The sequence below is a fragment of the Netta rufina genome (genome assembly GCF_964035555.1).
Source record: "Netta rufina genome assembly, chromosome: 16".
In the NCBI taxonomy this organism is placed as follows: domain Eukaryota; kingdom Metazoa; phylum Chordata; class Aves; order Anseriformes; family Anatidae; genus Netta; species Netta rufina.
In genome coordinates this window covers 8,515,501-8,533,137 of record NC_140140.1, presented here as the reverse complement: position 1 = coordinate 8,533,137, position 17,637 = coordinate 8,515,501, and the positions used below count along the sequence as shown (strand labels likewise).

General features: G+C 40.5%; 1 protein-coding gene across 2 annotated transcripts in view; it reads left to right on the top strand.

The window, feature by feature from the left end:
* The first annotated feature begins 5,768 nt into the window (after window positions 1-5,768).
* Window positions 5,769-17,637, top strand: part of RIPOR3 (RIPOR family member 3) — a 51,802-nt gene continuing 39,933 nt past the window's right edge. Inside the window, exons 1-2 of one of the 2 annotated variants that reach the window (XM_084296513.1) lie at window positions 5,769-5,804; window positions 5,975-6,054. The gene's annotated coding sequence lies outside the window, so the exon portion shown is untranslated. Of the gene's footprint in view, window positions 5,805-5,974; window positions 6,055-6,119; window positions 6,228-17,637 lie in introns of those variants that run through there. The other variant, XM_084296514.1, reaches the window with a different exon arrangement.

Here is a 17,637-nt window from a genome sequence, read left to right as displayed (position 1 = left end):
CCCATCCTTCGTCTAGTATGTTTTGTTTCTACCCTGCAAAAAGATGAGAATCCAGCCTGCAAATTTAGATAAAATCTGTGTGTTGTAAACAGAAGGCAACAGATTACAGCTACGTGAGCAGGACTTGGATAAAACCTCCCATTTTGTCACTCTGTAATTAGAAAATTGGAAAAAGTTTGGACTACTTTCCATTTCTGTCTTCTATGGCGTGCTTGTCTTAGAGAGTCGTAGGAGAGCACCAGGAACACCTTTTACATCTTTTCTTTTTTTAAGCAATTGGTTTGCCATTTTTCTTTGGAGGAAAAGGGGGGAAGAACCTTCTGAAGATGATTTGTGCTTAAAGCCATTGTGCAGTTAATTTTATTGCTATAGATTTATGAGGTATCGTCTAAGATATTTTTTTTCTATCTTGAATTCCTCAAATGGTTGGAGTTCCATTCAGTGGGTGTGGCAGCATGCTTAAGGAGTCAGGGCAAATTCATTTCAAGTCACTGAAACCAACCTAATAAAATGTATTAATCACTGGCTTGTTTTCATCACGAGGAGCTGACGTATGAGGAAGGAATGCAATAAACAATTTGATTTCAGATAAAGGTAGGGAGAGAGGCTTTTTGTGCCAGGAGTAGCACAAGTTTATAGAGCTATTTTAGTCACAATTTCTGGAAAACCAATGACTTGATCACGACTATTCATGGCACCTTTAGTTTCAGCTCCTGTGAAGTTGAAAGACAGGTTGGGTTTCCTAATCTCTGGATAGCTGGGGAAGTTTGTGGGAGGACTTTTTTTTTCTCCTGTTTGTTCTCATAGGGAAATTAGTTCACTAAGTCCACCATGGAGTATAATGAGATGCTTCTTTCCCATCTCAACATTTCCCACTTTTTAATTGGAGTGGCAATATATATATAATATATATACAACCCTCCTGGGGGTTGAAAGAATACTTCTAAGAATAAAAAAATGTCTACCAGCATATATTGACTGTTACTGATGACCTACCAAATCTTTTATTGTGTAACTCAGAGCTTATGCTATTTTTACATTTAACTTAAGCTATTTTTTATTTGTACAAGACAGCACTTGCTCATTAGATCAAGCAGGGGGCAATCTGATTAAATACTGGAGTTGACGAGAGGTTTTTTTCAATAAGAAGAGAAGTTTTATTAAAAAATGATAATAAGGTCATATCACAGATTCTACTCCTTTCAAATAGAATTTGTATGTGTAGGCTTTCATTTTGATACCTTTTGCAGTTTTTGATATGTTCATCTTGTATAGCAGTTACATTTCCCTGCAAAGAGTGGAGTTCTCAAGAACAGTGTATATGCTTGGATAGCTTTGTTTTCAAAATGCTAGGGATATATGTGAGCTCAAGTTGTTTTTCCTTTTCCCTTTATAAGTACGGGCAAGCCGTTCTTGTTGTAGAAGTATCTGATGTTCACAAATGCAAATAATGTTGTAAAGCACTATTTATAGGTACCCATGAAGCCATGGAACATTACGTTCTGTTATTTTCATAATATTCTATTATCTCTTGTGATCCTGAAGTAGGATCCCTGAATTTACAAATGTGGCATTATATAAAAAGAAGGAAGGGTAGCTTGTTATGTTTTATCTCCATGAAATACAATGCATACCAACAGCACTACACAAACACAAGCACAAAGCTCGTCAAATAAACCCCATTATATAGCAGTTTAGTTAACTTATTAAGAACAGTAATATTTAAATAGGGCACATATAATAAGAATAGAGTTCTTTTCCTGGACTCGTGACACTTGGTGCCGTGTACATTTTAAGGGAGGGGGAAGAATTCTTGTTTTGCTTTGCTTTTTAGTAACGGATGTATTTCTTTTTTAACTGCATATCTATAAAATAACTTTCAGCACGGAAGTAGTGATATACTAGTATGTTGCTTTTCCTGTATGCAAATCAGCAATACAACACACTCCTATCAAGAGTAGATTGGTAGTGCCGTGGTTGTATAGGTGCAAGTATATAGTTAGAAACCGTGCTGCTGCTAGATCTGCGTAGGTCAATAGATAACACGTTGGTGTTTCCTTCCCTAAGGTAGTATATGAACGTTAGTTAGTTATCTCTCCAGTACCCGCTATTTTTAATCTAGAATTTGGAAAAATTATGATGGACCAAAGGAATAATTGCTCAGAATTTTCATTTAAGCTTCACGTTGGTAGAGTTTGGAATTTTAGTTTTGGCTTAAAGAGAGAATTAGATAAAAAGCTCCACTTAATAAACTTTTTGGAGTAAAGATTTTGCTTGTCTCGATAGCATGTTCCTGCTATTGGTGCATAAAAATGCCCCCTGCTAGCAGCTGCAGCCTGGAATAAATGCTGCTTTAAGTGCTTTCTGCTGAATAATGGCAACTTACACCTTTGGCTACAAAGGAATGTTTTTAGACAGAATGATGTTTGATAGATCTTAAAATTACTTGTGACCACCCATGGTACGCTTAATAGAGCAATCAGCATGCCTTGCCAGTTGTTACAGGTAATTAATTACCTATCAAACAAGCAGGTAACATCTGAGCTGTAAAGCTGCCGGGCTGCTGTGGATGCTGACAGCTTCATCTGCACATCGCGCTCCTGTGCCGCTGCAGGGTGGTGCTGTGCCCTCTCTTCCTCCGGGGTGCGGGCTCTGAGCACTCGGCAGTGTTTGCAGCTCCCTTCGCGGATGTCCCGCACCCCCTCGCTTACCGCCTCGGGGCTCGGTGCTGCGGGCAGCGCGGGGCGGGACCCGCCACGGGGGCGGGGCTTGTACCAGGCCCCGCCCACCTCACACCAGGCCCCGCCCCCCGACGGCGTGGCGGGAGGTGCCGGCAGGGGGCGGTGCGGGGCCGCGGGGCGCTGGCCCCGTTCGGGGGAGCTGTGAGCAGTCGCCGTGCCCAGGCATTGAACTGGCCGCAGGGTTTTTGTGCCCAGGGTGCTGTGAGCACACATCAGCGAGGCGAACCCGGTGTGAAGCTACGGAGCTGAAGCAGGCAGACGTGTAGACGCTGACATAATAGGGCTGTCGCTGCTTATTAACCGAGCGGCACTGATCCGCTGTAATAAGTAAAAATAGAAAAGGGCAAGCTGGGAAGAGCAGCGAAGCCATTCAGTTTTTCCATGTATGTCACATTTGGAAATACTGAGTCCATGTGAGTTCAGCCACTGTCACAGTCCTGCTCGGCTTTAAGAGCGTATTCTCTACTTCTGTTGGCCTCTCTTCTGTTTTCCCTCCTGAGCTATAACACTGTGAACTAAAAATTCCAGTGCAGGCAGATGAATGTACAAAGAAGCAAAAACTCAAATGCTTAGAATTCTAGACCTGTGTAACTACAGTTTATTCTTATTATAGCACACTCAGAAAATCTTGGTAAATATTCTTTATATAGGGATGGTGTGCTTGAACTTCTGAAGTTTGTTGTGTTACAATAACAAAAGTGCCAATGTATTGATAATCTGCTTCTATGCCGATTACTTCATATTAATTAACATTGAAGTAACATTTTAAAATGAAAAGAATGCAAAATAAAAAAGGGTGGTGTAGAGAGACAAGCAACTGTTAGCATGCATATTGCTTGCACCAAGAGCTGCAAGAAGAATGATTGTTTTCTCCAGGTTAGCCTGGGGTAAAGGACCATATTAAGACTGCTAACTAGGTTATTAGCTAAGTTATTAGCTACTGCTAGTGTAAACAGAGGTATGGCTCACAGGAGCCTTTGTTAAAAGTCAGTTTAGTCTGGATCTTCCCTAGTAGCCTAGTCTACACAGTTTTCTGTCTATAGTTCAGTTGGTTTAGAGACCAAAAAAGAATGACTTAAGTCCATACTTAAACAATAACATTGTTTAAAGTCAATCTGATAATTATTAAAATTGCTTAAAGTGAATCCGATTTTTCCAGAACATTGGTGTGGCTGGAACAGTCAATGTATAATATTTTTTGCAACTGTCCTGAATATTTCATTGCAGAATGATCTGTGTGTATCATTGGCACACAACTTGATGGATGTCAGGTGGCTGAATTAATATTTGTGAGGTGCTTTGAGATTACTGGAGAAAACACTCGCATTTTTAATGGCCCTTTAGGTCTGAGAGACATCAGTGTATTTTGTTTTTTTATTCATAAATATTATAATGGTGGCAGCAATTGAGTATTTACTGCTTTTTATATGCGTGAGAATACCAAACATATGTATTTTTAAAGGAAATTCCAGAAGACTGTGAAACTAGCTTGTAACAATAGTTTTTAGGTTTGTGTCCATTGTTTTCAAGAATATGTAAATTGTTACATTATAGAACTCACTTTGAACCCTGCTACATAATTAGCTGCACTAAACATCAGTATTCAATTTGGAAAATCTGTAGCCAAGTGTTTTATTACAATTTCATGGAAAAGGAGAGAATGTGAACAAAACCGTTGAGCAAATAATCTGAAATGCAGTTAAAAATAATGAAAACCAAGCACCAGCCGCATAAACACACCAGATGAAGACACAGCAAATGAAGGTCATAAAAAAATAAACTGGAATAAAAACACGACCAATCCTCAGCTGAACTAAATATGGCCATCTGCAGAGGGAGTGATGGAACCTCGGTCATTTGCGTTAGCTGAGGGTTTGGTCTGTGCAATTTATTATAAGTCAGGAGGAAATGACAGTAACAGTAAAGGTTTTTTGGTCAACAGCAGTTGTGTAGGGCTCCTGCAGAGATTTGGTGTTCTGACAACCGTCCTCCTGCAAATCCAGTTAAGTTGCTTTAAAATAGCCCCTGCGTGCTCCACCCTGCTGCGTGGCTGGCACACTGAGACACGAGTCCGCGCTGTTACGGCTGCAGTTCACAGCCCAGGTTTTAGCATAGCCCTGTGCTGTGTGAGCTGATCTGACACAGCTCACGCTGCTGGGCCTGAGGCAGGAGCACGCAGCCAGCTCTGCTGGCCCCCTGTAAGACTGGTAACCCCAAGCAGAGGCCGGCCGTGTGGCTTGCTCCATCTTAGGCTGCTATAGTTGTATTTGCCAGGGGGATGCTGCTTCAAGCAGTGTGATTGGTCTTAAAACCCTCAAATACTGGGAAAGGCAAGGGAACAATAAGTAGAGTTACAGTTCTTAGAATATGTAATGTTGTTACATGCACGAGTCCATGTGTTTGCATCTCCTTGCAGTTTGTCTTCTCCGTGGGGTATCACTGGTGCCTTTTTTCAGCCCTCCAAGCACCTATCAGCTTCAAGATCAGGTATGAAAACCATTTTTACTTGCATTTCAGCACTGTTCATTCTAAAGCATATTAAACCCAAAGTGCTTGAGTTATTTGCTCATCTGACTCCATCAGCCCAGCTTCTTTCCTATTGCTCTCACCTTCATGTGTGTCCATTCCCTCCTGCATCTTCTTAAAACCATGCTTTTTTCAGTGATGTGAGAGATCTTCCCTTTTCAAGGCTTTCATTTAAGCAATGTCATAAAGTACTGTAAAAGAGCAATAGCTCTGCCCTGACAGGTTCTTGGGGGAGATCTGTGGTCAGCTGGTGTTTTGGGAGCTTTAGCTTGTGTTTTATCCTCCTGAGACAGGATCATAGGAGGGCCTGGTGCGTGTCCTAGGTCTCGCTGTACGTGGTTAGAAGGGGAGCAAACACGTTTAGTAATAAAGTTATCTTACAAGCACATCCGACTTCCGTACAGTCAGCTCATTTGCTTCGCGGGGAGCGTTGAGCTTCCTGTGCTGTCAGTCAATCAACTTGCTGACTCTGTGGGGAAATGGTGAAAAAACACGTGAAAGTGAAAGAGGGATGAGACACACCGTAATTAATACAAGGTGCTGTGCCCAGGGCAGGAACGCAGATGTGCGTTGGTGTTTACAAAAGGCCTGGCAAGGCATTGTTCAAAAGAAAAGAGATGTGATTGTGTGGGTTCATACGGTGAGGCAGGGAACCTGGGAGGATCTCGTCCTGCTTTCTACATCACAAATTCACATCTTTTTGCCAGGCTTATGTGGAAGGAGTCCAGAAAACAAGCAGAAGGGAGCTCATTCTGGAGGAGCAGTGCCTGCCTGAGGAAGCAACGAGGTCAGTAGTGGGTGCAGCAGAAAGGGCTTGGGTTAGCAGAGAATGAAACGGAGCAAACGACACATGGGCGGTAATAGAAAACCTCTGGGAGGACGGGATGGAGAAGGGGAAGGGGCGCTAGGAGAAGGAAAGATGCTGCTTAGGGAAAGGCTGATGAAGGCTGGAGGAGGATGGTGAGGAGAGCAGGGGCAGGGGGGATGCCGGGGGGACAGGGGTGGGTGGCCCTGCGAGCGGAGCCCCTTTGCCCCGGCCCTGCTAAAGCAGCTGGAGCAAGCGAGGGGGCGCTTGGGATGCTCCCTGATTAATAGCAGAGGGTCCGGGCCGTGACCGCAAGCTCGGCATGTGCCGGAGCCTCGCTGCACTTTCCCAGCCCCCCTGCCAGGATGAGGGGGGTCGGAGGGAGGGAGGAAGGGAGGCAGCGAGCGGGACGGGGCGATCGGCAGCCAGCTGCGAGCCAGCAGCGCTCCGGAGCCGCGGCTTCCTGGAAGCGGAGCCCGGCCGGGCGGCAGCCGGCGGCGATAAGCGGGGGCTGGCGGAGCCCTCCCGGCGGCACGGCCCCGGCGAGCCCGCAGGTAAGGCAGCACCTGGCAGCACGACCGAGCCGCGGGGCTGCGGCTGGCGGGGGGCAGAGAGGAGCAGGGTCCCGGTGCCGGTGGAGGACCGAGCGCCGCGGGGCAACCGGGAGGCTCCGGCACCGCGGCGGGGAGAGCTGCGGGAAACGCACAAGAGCTGCCCGGCTCCTCCAGCGGGGGCACCTCCGGAGAGCCGTGAGCGGGAGAGCCGTGAGCAGGCAAGCATCGAGCAGGGCGGTGCGGTGGTGGTTTAGCCAGGGGTAAGCGAGTTCGTGCCAGGAGACACCCGGGAACCCCCCTCAGGAGGTGAATGCCTGGCTGGAGCAGGTGGAAAAGTCAGAGGAGCAGGGCAATGTTTATGCCATCCTGCGGGGGTTGTGTTTTGGAGGTGTCGCTGTATGGGCTGGTTATATTTTTGTAAGCTCTTTTTGACTGTGTAGAGGTTTTATTTTATTTGCTCATAAATACGGATTGAGGTTTTGGATCATGGCCCGGTTACGTTTTGCTTCAGACAGAGCTTACTTTCCCCTTTCAATAAGCTTTAAATACACTGGGCCATATGGAAATTGACTTGTTCATCAACCCAAGAAAGTTGAACGAGTTTGGAAAATGATGTTACGTAATTCTTGAGCGTGCGAGTATCAAACCAGAGTCAGAGCAGCAGTACTCAGAACTCCCGATTCAGTCATTCACTTCAGTGGTAACAAGACTTGATCTGTCTCTACCAGTGTTTTCACAGCTGTAAAATGGGAGCTACACCTTTTAATGAGGGGCATTACATAATCTTTTTGGAAAGACTTTACTGAAAAAGAAAAAGCATAGTAATGGTCATTTTAGATCGTGTAAGGGTAGTAAACAACACAACGTACATCTGAGGGAGCGTTTTATGTTGAATGGAGAGAGGTGTCTGAGAAAGATGTGGTGTCTAGTGGAACGTGAACGTTAGAAACTTCTCCGTAATGTTCATTTCTCATGCAGTTGCTCAGCTACATGCTGCTGCCCTGAATTCTGCAGAGTGGATGACGTAAGCACTAGTGCTTCCCATATGGGAAGGAGGTGTTACTGAGTAGCAGACCAAGCCCACTGTGTGCCCCACGTCTAGAGAGAAGCTTATCAGGGATGCGACACATGCGATATGGTAGTGAGCAGCTAGCTTGTTAAATTTTTTCCACCCATTAGATTCTGAATATTGTTTAGAGGAATGAAAGGGCGTCCGTGAAACAACAGGTTCTGTGTCCTATCCTGTGCTCAATTCTAGAGTCAGTAACTGAAGTGAAGGAGTGGCATTTCTGTTAACAGCATGAAGCCAAGAATGGTGAAATATAGGCCAAACAGTGAGTTATGTAATGCTATTCCCTAAAGGGCAGTATAAAGACGAGATGATTTCCTTATGTCCAGATGAAGAGCAGCAGCAGAGTTGCTCTGCAATGTTCGCTCCAGCCCTGGGTTCCTTTGGATCAATCCAGGCAGGGACCTGAGCCCCCATAATAGCAGATCGACCAATATCACTTTATTCCCTTCCACAGCTAATTCCTCCGCAAATACTCCTTTGCGATATGCTTATAAAGAACCTGAGAAGTGGAGTGGGGCTATTATAGCTAGAAAGGAAGCCAGTCTACTGGGAGGGGAAAGTTACAATTGTAATGTGCCTCTCTTGAGGGCTTGAAGAATGATAATGTGGAATTGTAGTGTACCAGGACAAAAGAGAGGCTCTGGGTATAGAAAGTTTTGCAAAACAAAGCAAGGGAATGAGGCATGTCTCAAAGGGGTTGTTAATCGTGCCCTTTGGATGAAATAAATAGTAAGGCTACATTGGAAGAGAAGTAGATATTTCATGTAAAATAGTGGGTTTAACATTAGTTTAATATACACACTTGCTCTTAGCCAAAAGACTGAGAAAAAGGGAACAGACAGAGTTGAATTATCCAGATTGTTATTGACCAGAACTGGATTTTGGAAGGTGACTGGCTGGTGACAATCCAAAATTATACAGACAGCAAGTCTTGCAAAGACCATCAGCAGGCCTTTAATGACTACAGGTGCTCAGGGTCCTGGGTTTAATTCTGATCTTAAGATGACGCCTCCACTAGTCCAAGAGGGACTTAAAGGTCTGTTTCTGACTTACCAGTTTTTATCCACTTTTTCCAACTTTTCCATTTCTGTTGCCAGTTTATTCTCCCTCAGTGCAGATTGCTTTAAACCAATATGTCTTCAAAGACATAGTGCCTGAAACCATGATTTCTATCCAATGTTTTGGGAAGAAAAAAAAAACCAACAACTTGGTTTTCAGCCAGTCAGTGCATTTAATCATTACTAATTTAGAGGATCAGAATACCAGACAATCTCGCTTTCTTTGTCACTAATACAGAAAATGCTGTAAGTGTAGTTAACAAACCATTTTGTATGTAATTGATCTAGGTTTGAACTTGGCTATTTCTAGTTAAATAATAAAATCTGTTTCACAGGGAACTTAAAATGCAATTATTGCAAAAGTAACTGTGTCAGTGATATTTTCTTATCCATCAGATATGTTCTTTCCATTAATTCATCCCTGATTTACTTGATAGAGTAGTAAAAATCTATTTTCAGTATTTTTTTTTTTAACTCCTGCTATTCCAGGCTGAGGGTGCAATAATCCTTGCAAACTGCTCTGGTCCTTACATCATGGACTGAGATCCACTGTAGCGTTGACATCTTACCGTGTCAATCTCAATTGAACTGTATAATGCCCCTAATAACTTGCTTTAGATTATTCTTACAGTTTAGCATATGAACATTTTTTTAATCTCTAATAATGTACAGCCCCAAGTTCAGTTTGCTAAGTTTTTATTCTGTTTTTTCTTTCCTTTCTCTACAACTAAATTGTTCAGACTAGAGATTCTAAGAATGCTAAAAGGCTGAAGCTGGGATCTCTAAAACATAAACTGTTAATAGGTTCCTATAATCTCAAGTAAGAAAGATCTCTTGGTCCTCAACAGCTTAGAGGGCCAAGGACTGCATGCATCAGCATGGCAACAAGCAGTAGAGGCATTCACATCTAACAGACACTTCAGACATTCTGGCCTTACGTGCTCCTGACATATCTCATCTGTAAAACAGTGATAGTACAGTAATGTTTACATAGCATTGGAGGGATGATAAGAAATCAATATCAAGTGTTCTCAATGATGTAGGGCAAGTTACGTTTATGACTAAGAATGAACCTTGTTCCTCTTAGCTGCATGCTTTCCTCACATTTTTCATATGGTAGGAATAGCAGTAACAAAGCATTCATCGTTTTGTTCTAAAAAAAAAAAAAAAAAAGCTCTCAGAATGTGTGCTCACCACAACAGTTTTCTCTAACTATTGTAGGAACATTTTAAAACTTGTACTTTTAAGCTATGCGTAAGTATTGATAGTCAACATTATGTGCGCCTATGAAGGCGGAAAGGGTTATATGGTTACATGTATTTGCAGATCTTTTTGCTTCACATTCTTGCAGACCAGAACAACAACATAACTTTCTTCTTTCAGGATAGTTAATGTTCTGGCCCAGAATTATAGCACCAGATGTGTTGCCACAGAAACAATTTAAAGGGAGAAGGAATCGCAAGCGAGTTGTCTTTCTAATGGAAAATATAAAAGTAGTATTAATGTTTTAGAGCATGTCATTGGTTTTCTACGTGTGTTATATGTTTGTGCATGAGACAATAAGGAAGAATTGTACTTTTTTTGTTTTGTCCATCTGTTATTGTTTTAAAAGCTCTATACAGGGTTGAAAATTGAAAAATACTGTATTATGGGCATGTTACATACCTCAGAGACATTTTTTTATTAAATCCTGATTCATTTTTAGAAACATTTTCCCTGAAAAGTGTGCAGTGTGCTTGCAGATTTACTTAGCTCCACTTGCAGCATGCTTTGGAAAATATTTCCAGTAACAGTTGTTTCTGTTAAAGTAAGGAAACATATTCAACTATATAAAATTATCCCAGATTTTGATGCTGAGAATTAATAGCACATTCTTACTTACTGTAGTTGACATGCTGATGAAAAGAAGGAATGTATATAGGAAATATTTTGATTTAATCTTGCTTAGGAAGGCTTAAAGCAACCAAAGCCCTGGATTTTAGCTAGCATTTCTTTTACTCTGACTGGTTGCCATAGGGTGCTCTATTCAACATACTGTTTTCTCAACTGTTATGAAAATATTCATCTGGACTAAATGCAACATAAATTGCCTTAATATCTCCTTTTCACTTTGACCACAGAAGGGCATCTTTTTTTCCTACCGTTTTGTACGCTATTTGGGGGTAGAATAACAAGAAAAACATCCATGAAGGCCAGAACTACAGCAGAACAGGTTGGCGCCTATAATTGTATTGGAAACTCTGCAGATATGGATACATTTTGTGCTTACAAAAGGAGATTTTTCTTGAATTTAGGCTGATTTTATATCAATTTAATTTAAGAAAAATGCTGACAATTGTATCTGTACTAGGATTTCATTTTACTCAAAGACTTGTCATAAAATGCAGCATCTGTAACTAACATTGGTGGGCATTTCTTGTATGAAAAGACGGAAAAAAATTCTTATATGACTTTGCCCGAAAAATCAGGGAAAATTTAAAAAAGGCCATGATCCACACATAGAGACTTGTTTCCACAGTTACTTGTCATATATGCTGTTGAAAGTTATTTCTCCTTGCAAATTTTGAAATACAGCTGTCTGGGTAGCTGAAGAAAACATAACTGCATTTTTCTTACCAAAATCCAGAGTGAAACTCATGTTGTTTTGAAGCGATGGAAAAACGTGATTATGTGCATCTTTGTGCATAATGCTACCTGGAGTTTTGGGAGGATAATAAGCATAGACTGTTATGCTGAGGAGCCTTTATTATTATTTATTTATTCATTTATTTATTACTTGCTTTCTGTGAAGTAGGTATTTTTTTTTAAATCTTATTTTACAGTGTAACATTGCTTTTTGTATAGCCATACTTTTAAATGTGTCTCAGCCTGGAAATATGTAATTTATGCCCTTTGTTCCCTATCCTTTATACAAATCTAGCATTTTTACTTTTCCGTTGTTGAAAATTACTTATAACAGAAGTATTGGAATATGTCAATGTATACAGGAGTTATGAACAGTTACGTAAGCTTATGAAAAAATGTTCCACCTCTTTATAAGTGTCCTACAGGAGTAATCTTTTGAAACCTATCAGTTTTGGAATTAGAGTGCATAGCATGTCACACATTTGAGTTTTGGCAGGTTCACAGGCATGTACATCACCAAACAAGATGTGCCATAAAGATAAGAAATGCATTTCTCTCTTGCATTCCTTATTCGGGCAGAGCTCCAATTTTGGGTGTGGAAGGAATGCAGAGCTGGGCCTAGCGCTTGTGGCTGCACAGGTTAGGAGTGAACTTTCAGTGTAAAATTTGGATCTGAAAATGCATCTATATTTTGCTAGAAGACCACAGTTATTTAAATCCAGGTTTCTGGCTTGAGTGTTCTTTGGGGCGGAATCAGTTCTTGTTTGCAAGCTGATCCAGACATCCCCATAATTAGTTAACATCCCTTTTGTTTGATTCCACGAGGAGACAGGTTAGTCTGTCTTTAGGTGGTAGAGATTTCCCAGACAGATATTGTAAACTTGAAATATAGGTACTTACAATTTTCTTTAAAATGTCCTTTGGGCCTGAAATTTCTTGTGCTTGGTTTCAATCCAGTGTTGAATAAGACTGGAAAGTCTGAATAATGTCAGTTCAGCTGCATTTGAGTTATTCAAGTGCATTTTAAAAATATGTACTTTCCACTTACATTTTTTCCATAATTCTTTGCACTCACATAACCTCTGTCTTATTATTTAAATTGCCACAGACGTGAAGAGGAAAAAATCATTCTCCAGTACCAGGACTCAACAGATAACCAAATAGGGAGGCAATTGAAAGACCTCAGTGTACTTTAAAGTCATAATGTTTACTGCTTTAGCGTTAGCATGAATAGGTTTACATTTCTAGTAGTGCAGACGAAACACAGTATAAATAACATCCAGTTTTCCTGTGCACTGAATTTCCGCAGTGTTTACTTTCTGTAACTGAAATTTTGTAAGAAGAGTTTTCAGTTTTTCTAGAATGTGAGGAAGGATTTTATTTCATGAGATTTGTAAAGTCAAAGTGATAGGCCATGTTTTTCCCAAAGATTTGATGCACATTCCAAATGCACGTGTAGCTAATGGAGCAATTATTACAATTATCTTCTCATTTGTGAAAAAGTGGCTAATACTTGATCTATATAGAAAATTCATAGGCTTTTCTCAAGTTGGAAAGATTCGTAGCTATTTAGCTGGTACCTGTGTGCCTGCTGTGTTTTGTTTGTTTGTTTTTATAATGGAAGAAAAAAACATAAATGCAGTTACAATGGATGGATCATGTTCAAAAATCTTAGTTAAGTTAGTTTAGTTCCGTCAGTAACATAACAGTTTCAACATCACTGTTTGTTAACTGAGCATTAGAGTGTGCCTTTTTTCATGCTTTTAGTACATTAGTATTTGCATAGACTTCTTGAAAAGCCGTCCCTATGCTTTTGTTATTCACTGTCTGAAATGGAAGCCCACAGAGTGATCTTCAAGGTACTGTCACCTTTCAAGGGAGTCCTGTATGTAGAAAGCTGACAGGAAATACTACTTTAATTAACCACAACTCCCACTGAAACAATGGACCTATCCCTTGTGTAACTCTGTTGAAGTCATTGGATCTTATTCCTAATTCCACTGAGGCCGAGCTGTGCCCCTCCCTTTTTCTGAAGTGTTCACATGCCAATGTGTTGTGCAACCAACATAATTTGTTAACAAATAAAGAATTTAAATAACCTTAAAAAATCAGTGCAGGCATCCCAGCAGCCTGTAAACAAACATCAGAAGTACAACACAAATAAGTAGCAGTGCAAAGTACCTTAAAATTGTTCTTCAAGAACAACACAAGTCTAAGGCATATGTGCTCTGAAAGAGAAGGTTTGGAAAAGATCGTGTACTGCATCTTCTGGTAAGATCCAGACATAGTTTCTGTATCTACACAGCCTAACTTTTGCCTCCAGAGCTGCAGTAATACATGGTGAATCTTTTCCCACTGTGTGTGTGTGTGGATTTACTTGCATTCTAGCTTAATTTAAAGCAATGAGCAAGTATACTATGACCTCTAGTCATAGACCTCTCTCAAGTAAACCAAGTCGTATGGAGCAAAACGCCGTTTTGTCTGTTACAACGTTGAATGGACTGTGTGTCACTGCTGCGGGAAGCGTGTCTGGATTTAATTCTGGATCTGGATTTGTGTATTGCTGGGATTGCTTGTCAACACATGTATATTGTATCTGAGTGGCCATTTCTGAATTTTGAAGAGTACCCAAGTGATTTTCTGCCAGTATGGTCTCCGGGCTGTGCATTCTCAATGATGATTCAGTAGAGGATCACAAATGTGAGTTCGTAAGGTTAATGATCCATGTGCTGATGTTTGGAGGGTCATAGTGCAAGGGTGGGAAAACTGCCAGGGGATATAAAACATCACAGGGACATACAGTTCTATCGACCGCCTCTTCAGCCAGGCATGGTTCTTCGTTAATGGGAAGGCTTATCCCTGTGAAGCTTACAGTGCTGTTCAGCATTCTGAACGCTGCTGCCATCGTATCAGGCTCATCTGGCAAGATGTGTGGTATCTGTCTTTCACAAATCATGCCTGTCTGATGCCAGAAAATCAGGTCATTACACACATTGTTTAATATCGCTGGAATCATAACAATACCGTTGTATTTAAGTGTTTTGCCTGTGTGCTGTCCTGAAATTTAAAGCTTGGTGATCTCATCTATCACCAGAACTCCTTAAATTGTCAGTCTAGCAATAGCTACATGAACATGAACTATGCATTTGGCCATCTATCTTTGTGTTAAATCTCTTTGCCACTCCGACAACTGTAACTGAACACAAACCTGACTGTCATTTTCCTACATACCATGTTTTGAAGGTGACTGTTGTTTGACCTTGTTCTGTTTGGACATTGGAAGCTGATGAACTAAGGATCAGTATGTACAGTGACCTGGCTGACACCTTGCATCCTTTGCTCATTGGTCTTGGGTGACAGCTCTTCATGCTCTTGAGTCAGTGTGTGCGTTAGCACTATAATTCACTCCATCCATCTTGAAAGGGAACTAAGAGAACTTGCTTACAGGGGGATCTGTTTTTTGAAGTGGTGCAATCCTATTCTGCAAGGGTGGCCTGAAATGTAATTGGCTTGTAGGTAAGTATTAAAGACTGGATAACATAGATGAAGTTAATTTGCATCACAAAAATAGTTACTGTTTTATGAGGCATGAAGGATTTACCCACAGATTTTTTTTAATAAACTGAGGATTTTAGTTGTTCTATGCTTGTCTTGTGGCCATAGTAATCTCTGTTCTGCACTTAAATGTAATATTGCTATATCTTTGTCTCAGATGAGTTTTTTAATGGTATAGCCACCATATGACATTAAAAGCATTTGCAGCTACCTTGATATGGCAGCGTTGTATGTCAATGCAATTTGTTCTTTTTTGCAGATGTTTTATAGCTGCATGTCTGCACTAACAATGTCCTTGCAGTATCTTAAGTGGCGCAAGTAATAAGCCCTTCTCTCTATCTGTTAAGTCCCTGTCTATGCTGCAGATTCCTGCCCTCATAGCTAGATTGGGTAAGGATTGTTGGTCAAAGATAACATTTTTCATATGGCTGAATTAGCAAAAGACACAAGCATAGAAGCAGTTATAGTGAACAGTAAACATGTAGTTCTACTTGTTTTAATTCTGAAGGATGGTTTTAACTATGCTGCTAGAAAGCACAGCCTTGCTAGATTGCTTTGTTCATTCCAGGAGCACTTTAGTAGTAAATAACACCTATATTCTTGATAGCAGTGAGGTGCTGATAGCATAAATTATGACAGAAAATGGCCACATTGGAGGATTTTTTAAATTTACATTATCTACTACTAATACCTTGCAAAACCTTACTAGATGTATTATACACCCTGGTTTGTATTACACACCCTTGATTTGTATTACAAACCAAGTTTTTTTTTTTTTGTGTGTGTAGCTCTATAAAAGATTTGTGTTACAAAGTTTCTGGCATAGCTGTGAGTGCTAAGAGGAATGCTAAAAAATAAAATCCGTGAGGATTTAGCTATGCTAGCAAAATGCTCACTCAAAATACTCCTTTTGCCAGGATTGCCTGTGTCTTTTGGGGACAGAGGTAGACACAAGCTGGCAGAAGAACTCGGTTATCTCTTCTGTGGGAATTTTGTTGTTGTACATCGATGCAGAGTAAACCAGTCCAAGGTCTAAGAAAAACTCCTCGTGATGCTGAAAAATATGAAACACTAAACAGATGCAACTGCGTCTGTGAAAGCTTTGAGTCCTAAGGGAACAAAGACTTGGGTTCACAGTCTAAGAAGAAGTTTGAGACAGAGATCCGACAGATTCTTTTTTTGTGCACAAACCAAACTCATTTTCATGAGTGACTCACTGTCTTTGTTGATGATATTCATAACATTTCAAGGGACATTAAAATTAGGTTAGCTTTTGGCCTAAGTGTGGTTTGATCTCAACCAATCCTGCTGCTGATCAACTATTGCTTAGCACTTCAAGTTATGTCTGCTTTTTTTTTTTTTTTTCTTTTTTTCTTTTTCTAGGGAGTAGCTTTCTTGTGCTTCTGCTAGGTGACTGAGAAGAGCCTGACACTTCCAGGAATTTATTATCTCTAGCAGAAGTCTTGCTTATGTCAGTTATTGATAAGTGAGAAAGTAAACATCTGGCTGATTAGGCACTGCACTTTCAGTGGCTTACCACTAGGCTGTTTTCATTTCTGTTTTTCACAGCACACGGTGGTCTTGCAAAAAAAAAAAAAAAAAGTACTACCCTTTATTAATTTCTTAAATTATTTTTTACTGTATGGCTTTGGTAGACAGTTATCTACTTTTTGCTCCTTTCTAATGTAAAAGTATTTTTGTTTACAAATTTCACTTGCATTAAAGATAATTTCTAGTCTTGCTGGAAATGCTTTCAACTTAAGAAGTGTGTGACCAACTGTATTAACCTCTAATGAATATCAAAAGGGAGCCTTCTCATACCCAAACAGACATTCTCTATTTGCTGACTGTGAGATATTTGTATTAAATAGCAGTAACAAAAACACAGGGCTGAAGAAAGGAAGTTTATAGAGGCCAGGGCAGATGTGAACTCTGCAATCAGTTGTTTTGGTAGAAGGCATCACCATTCTCCTTTAGAGATCTCTTGTCAGAACTGTTTACGTGAGCTCTCCCTATCCAACTTCCAAGAAAATAGCTGTTTCAGAATAAACACTTGAAACAGTAGTCTTTGCTAAGCTAACATTTTTAGACTGAAATAGGATTAAGGGAGGTTCCACAGAGTAATGATCATTGCAGATTGTCATGGTCTTTCGTGGGCAAACTATGTCCAGAAGTCAGTCCATGAGTTTGACTCTTGATTTTATAATTTTGAAAATAATATTTTTGTAATTCAGTTTAGGCTTGAAATAATCTAAAGGTATCTTCTAGGCAAAATCAGACTGACAAAACTTGTATATCTAGTTTAAAAGTAAATTCAATCTGTTTTAGACTGCATTTTGCTCGACTGCTCATTTTACCATATGTATCCTAATATACATTACTCTTTCAGCTGTTTCCAAAGCCATCTTCTTTAGAGTGTTAATATTTAAGAACCAATTATATCCATTCTGTTTTGTTTGGATAGTTTGCAATTAAGCATTCTTTCAAGTGGGCTTTATTTAGCTAATTCCATCACAAAAATAAGCTCTAGGAGAATGAAGAGAAGTTCAAGCTAGCCAATGTTTATTTTTATTATTAATAATTTATATTATGGTAGTCCCTAGGGGAAGTAGGGCCCCACTAAACCCAGTTTCCTCTGTGTGTAATGACAGTGTCTCACATAGCCTTATACAGCAGAAGATTCTTTCTGCTGTGGCTTAGG